The 5,792-nt window shown below is 32.9% G+C and overlaps 1 pseudogene; it reads left to right on the top strand.

The window, feature by feature from the left end:
* Positions 1–5,036: 5,036 nt before the first annotated feature.
* LOC145243257 (U2 spliceosomal RNA) lies at positions 5,037–5,162 on the top strand (annotated as a pseudogene).
* Positions 5,163–5,792: the final 630 nt, after the last annotated feature.

The following is a 5,792-nucleotide window of genomic DNA, read 5'->3' on the forward strand; positions in this document are numbered from 1 at the left end:
AATGGCTGCCCCAAGACCAGGGATTGATGACCAATGCATTCAAGAAGATGGCAGGGATCAGTAATGACAATAAATGCAGGTTCTGCCATACAGAATTGGAAAGTGTTGGTCATCTGATATCAAGTTGCAAAGTTCTTCTAGGGGACGGCTACTATACAGTGAGACATGATGGAGTATGCAAGTACCTCCACTGGACCATCTGTAAAAAATTAAACATCCAGTGTAGCAGCAAGTCCTGGGAACATCAATCTGAAAGAGCAGTTGGAAATGACTTATATACCATACATTACGACCATGTAATCCATACAGCCACCTACCTTGAAAATGCTGCTGTGAAACCTGACATAGTTATATGGAATAAGTCAGAGAGAGTTGCAACCTTAATTGAAGTGTGTTCCTAATGATGGCGGTCTTAACAGAGCTGAAAGAGAGAAACAGACCAAATACCAAGGTCTCATGTATGATATGAAAAGAAACTGGAATCTTAAGGGGATATCAATCATACCAGTTATCATAGGTGCCACAGGACTTATGAAGAAGAACCTGAAGTCCTACCTAACTAATATTCCTGGTGAACCAAGTGCAAAAGAGATTCAGACAATTGCACTTAAGGGAACAGCGAGGATACTAAAAAGAGCTCCCGGTTGGTGTCAATAAAAAAGCGGGGCAATGTTGGCAGCTGGTTTGGCTGCCCCATACCCAGCATTACAATCTTCAAAGGAAGAAAAATAAAAAAAAAATGAACTAGGCATAAAAAAAATGACTAAGTTCAGCCCCCCCCCCCCATTTAGCCTCAAAAGTCCCCAGGGGACGTCAAATCCTGGTGAAAATGAACAAACGGTGCAGTTTTAGGCCTTAACATATGTAAATTTAAGTTCTACACCATGCAAAAATAAAATAAAATGACTAAGTCCATCATTTGCCCCCTCCCCCATCCCATTTAGCCCAAAAAGTCCCCATATTTAAATTTGAGTTCAGTGCAATACTGCTAATAAATAGACATACAGAGAAATTTTTCGACAAATATGGTAAAATAGTCCTAAAAACGTTTTTATTAGCCCTAAAAGAGCCCCTGGGGCACATCCAAGAGTTATCGCAAAGTATAGACAAACAAAATTATATAGAAATCAGTTACAACTTTTCAGAAAGTTTTATAAAAATCCAAGTCATCAATTTTTTTTTAATAAGCACAAAAGTGTCAATTTTAGCCATTTTAACCCGAAAGGCACCCCTAGGGGGTCAACCGTTCTGTTACCTTTTTACTCATATCATGTTTAATGTTTGTGCAAAATTTCAAAAAATTTTGTCCAGGGACCAATAACAAATAATCGTTTGTTTTTTGTAGTGTGAGTTTGTGTTCATCTGACCTACGTCACGATTTCAATGCATTTGTTTCAAGTACATAAAAATTACAAATGACCGACAAAATGAAACAAATAAAAACTGACTTTTACTTTCAATTAACACATAAACATGGCTGATTTCTAACAGAATGTTAATCGAGTAAAAAATGTCCTTCTGAAGCTGTTTTTCGTTGTCTCGTATCTTTTTCTTTTGTCACCAGAAGACCATCCTCATAGGCACTTCCTGCTCCTTTTGGAAAGGGTAGTGCACTATGTATTTGATTATCATGAGGGCCATCCTCCTAGACTTTGAAAGAAGGAGTGTAGTGTCTGTTTGATCGTCATGGGGTCATCCCCCCAGAAAACAGATACAAATATTGTTTTCATTATTTTGTTTCGATAATCGAGTTCATGTACACGTATGTCATCAGGTCAACAATTGAAACAACCATATTAAACTTGTGATTTCAATTAACTGGATGGTTTCTAATGTGATGACAGTATACTAAAGTGTGTAACATGGTTATTACAAGACGCAACAGAAGCTTCCTCTCTTTTCTGTCGTATCTGTTTTGCTGTACTCATGAGGCCATTTTTCCAAGCATTACCGTCTTCTTAGGAGAAAAGGGGGAGTTGTATGTTATCTGATTGTCATGAGACTAACCTTTTAGGCATGATGTAAGAATATCAAATGGGATTCAGGTGAAAGTTTGTTTGTGATGAGATGAGAATAGAAGGAGGAAGATGTGGATGACAAGGATTTTTCAAAGAAAGATTGGAGTAGTAGTAGTTGGAGGAGGAGGAGGAGGAGGAGGAGGAGATAAGTTACGGCTTCTCGCAAATACATCCAAGACAAAATGCAGATGAAAATACTGGAAAATATTGTGTGGAGACTGCTTGTCTCAACACAACATTTTAATATTAAAATATTAAATTGTAAACTAAAAATAAAAAAAAAATTAGGCCTAAATAGCATTTAACCTGACATATCAGATTTTGATTCTGATTAGCCAATTTTCATATTTTATTAATATACCGTTCTATTGGCAAAACTTTGCTACAGTTTATTTTTTTTAAATTATGTAGCCCACCCGAGCAACTGCAAAAATTTTCAATAATGAGCGAAGAAAAAAATTTAAATGGTCTAGGGGACATGACTCATTTTTTTTTTTTTTTCAATATAAAATGAGTTGTCTTACAACTAAATTTTATTTCTTTTTTTGTATAAGTTTTAAAAATGTGCAAACAAATAAAGATTAAAATGACTTCACTGCAATCTAGGCAATGCTGGATTAGTACAGTTAGTATATTATATATATATATATATATATATATATATATATATATATATATATTAGCAGGGCTACCTGGCATTGTCCAGGCCATATAAAAAAAAGAAAACGACTACACTTGCTAAATGATTTTTGTTTTAATTTAAATATTTTTACTGTGCAATAATTTATATCAGTTTGAAAAAATAAATAACAGACACCTCTATGAAGCTTAATTGTAATAAATATATATTCATACAATTAAATATTTTAAAAAATAAAAAATAAACTGTCAAAACTTTATTGCAGTTTCACATTTTTTACCGATCATCAAAACTGTTATTATGTAAAGAGGAAACTGGAAGACCTGAGAATTATTAATCCATATTTAATAATTTGCTTATATATATATATATATATATATATATATATATATATATATATAGTAATTTTTAATTATTTGATCACGAATGAATAATTGCTTTCTGTTGTTTTATTTAATAACATTGATTGTTAATTATTTGGACATTTGTTTTTTTTATTTAGTTTTTATTTATTACATTTTATTTATTAATTTTTGTTTACTTAATCTGGACTTAAATAGCTAAGCAAGTATTTATGTTTGCAGTTAACCATAATTTCTTGTTTTTTGTTTAATAAAAATCATTTTAATATGTGAAAATTCAAAGAAAGTACTGACGTTCAAAGGCAGAAAACCTAAGTTCAAAAATAAATAATATACATTTTCATATGGGTTAAACACTGGTTATGGAAGTGTTCACAATTACTCAAATAGCTTCACTAGTGTTCTCACCCATATTAATATATAATAATGTCTTAATGTGTAATATTAAAAAACATATAAAAAGTCTCAAACGTGAAAGTTTAATAAAAGAAAGTAAGGAGAAAAGAAAAAAGTGAAAACGTTTTATTATGGAAATAGAGTAGAATGATTTCTTTCTGAATTCATTTCAGACGGTGGGAATGGTATGACTTGCTATTTGCTTTCTTACTTTTCCTAAACACTTAAAATGGTTTTGTCGGACATGGTTTTTACTTACATGTATATATTATCATATACTAGTGGGGGTACCCGGCGTTGCCCGGGTGTTTGGAGGCGTGTATGTAGGAAGGGGGGGGGGCTGTTTTAATATTATAAAAAAACACAATGTTATAAAAAAATTGGAAAAACCAAAACAAAGCAAAACCGCGAACAAATGTAAAAAAAAAGGAAAAAAAAAGGAAAAAAAAAAGGGAAAAAAAAAAGGAAAAAAAAGGTGTAAAAGAGGAAAAAAGTTAAGGTAGGAAGACAAGTTCGAACTCGAAGCATGAAGGCTAAGGCAGAAAAAAAATGCCTGACATGTTACCTCTACGCCAAAGAGACAATTGAGAACGGATAAAATCAACCCTTTAAAAACACTTGCAGGTGGTTGAAACTAACGTCAACGTTTTCTAGATCAAACATGACGTCATTGTCGTAGTAGCAGGAGGAGGCCGAGTTTAGGGTGAAGGAACACCCACAAACACACACACATTTTAACTTTTATATTTATAGATGCCCCCCCCCCCGCCCTGGTTTAGCTAATATATGACACGTAAAATTGAAAGGAATAAAAAACAAAACGAACGTGAAAGAATACCAAAGGAAAAGAAGGGGGGAAAAAAAACCCAAAAAAGTTACTGTGTAAAATGCAAATGTTTATTTAAATCTAATTTTTTTTTTTTTTTTAAAATGGCAAAACAAAATTTAAAAACATAAAACTTACCGTGTATAATGAAAATATGTTTATTAGATTTTATTTATTTTTCTTTGTTTCAATGTAAAAGAAAAACGAAAATGAATAAATAAAACCAGAAAACTGACCGTGGTTTTTATTTTTTTTTTAATGTTGGTCGCTGTTAACCAATTTGAATGTCGTCTGATTCCAATATCGATAGCGTATTATAGTAGTAATTGTGCTAATGAAATTTTCAGAAATGCAATATATAGAAATAAATAATGAATAACTAACTACTCCGAAAATAGGAAGTCAGCAGTAAATAAAATATTAAAGCGACTAATCGGTGCAAGATTTGAAGAACGCTGGCGGCTGACTGCTAAAGTTTCTTGTAAAAACTGGAATCAAATGTTAGTTCGTTTCGTTTAATTAATCCTTCGAATCACACCCCCACCCCCACCCACCTACAAAAAGAGAAAAAATATAAAGGGAGGAAAAAAAGCGAAAAAAAGAAGAAATTTATAAAAAAGTAACTGACAGAATAACCGGAATGTAAAGTCGCGTTCACCCGACAGAAAAATGCCAATCCATATTTTTAGTCGCGTGCAAGCGACTCTATAAGTCTGTCCGTAACACTTTTATGCTTGGCCTTTTTGGTTAAGATCAAAGGTCAGTTGTTAATAGATACTGTTCTTAGCTTTTTAAGCTTTTCTTGGCCTTTTGGCCAAGATTAAAGCGTAGTATCTGTTCTTACTACATGCTGTACTTATTGTGATATAAAGTGAGGGATCACTTTTCTGTATTAATTTAATGTAAAATGATCACCCACTTTGAAACCAGTCAGTCTCAAAGCCATTCAAGTCATTCTCCAGATCATTCACATTGTTTTTGAAGGATTCCAGTTATTTTTTAAGCATTCAAGTCATTCTTAAGGTCATTCAATTCATCCTTAAGTTCATTAAAGTCATTTACATTTTATTTATTTAAGTCATTTCAGCCCATTTTTCGGTCATTTTAGTTTATCTTTAAGAATTTCATGTCAATCCTACATTCATGCATTCATTCATTACATGAGAGCACGCGACTAATGGCTATCGGCCTTGTTTAAGCAACTAAGAACTCAAACCGGTGTTCCTCGTATATTCCCCTGTGGACGTATCCACAGCGGTGTTAAGTGGTCACGGGCGGAGTATGAATCGAATAGAGAGAAAAAATTTTTACAACTTCCATTGATTCTAACTGATTGTGGCAGTGAACTCTCACCGGAAAAAAATATAGAAATGTACGAATATCAAGGAACTGTAAGGTTAGTAGGCTTATAACACACCTCAGATCCTGTGCTGAAGTGTGGGGACATTACATTTGAATGTAATGTTGTGATTTTTAATCCTATTAAGGTCAAACTCACACGGGGAAAAATGAGTTCATTTTTTTTATATAGAGAAGATATGTAGATTAAT

This window comes from Euprymna scolopes, chromosome 21, assembly GCF_053919585.1.
Source record: "Euprymna scolopes isolate OS-2025 chromosome 21, ASM5391958v1, whole genome shotgun sequence".
In the NCBI taxonomy this organism is placed as follows: domain Eukaryota; kingdom Metazoa; phylum Mollusca; class Cephalopoda; order Sepiida; family Sepiolidae; genus Euprymna; species Euprymna scolopes.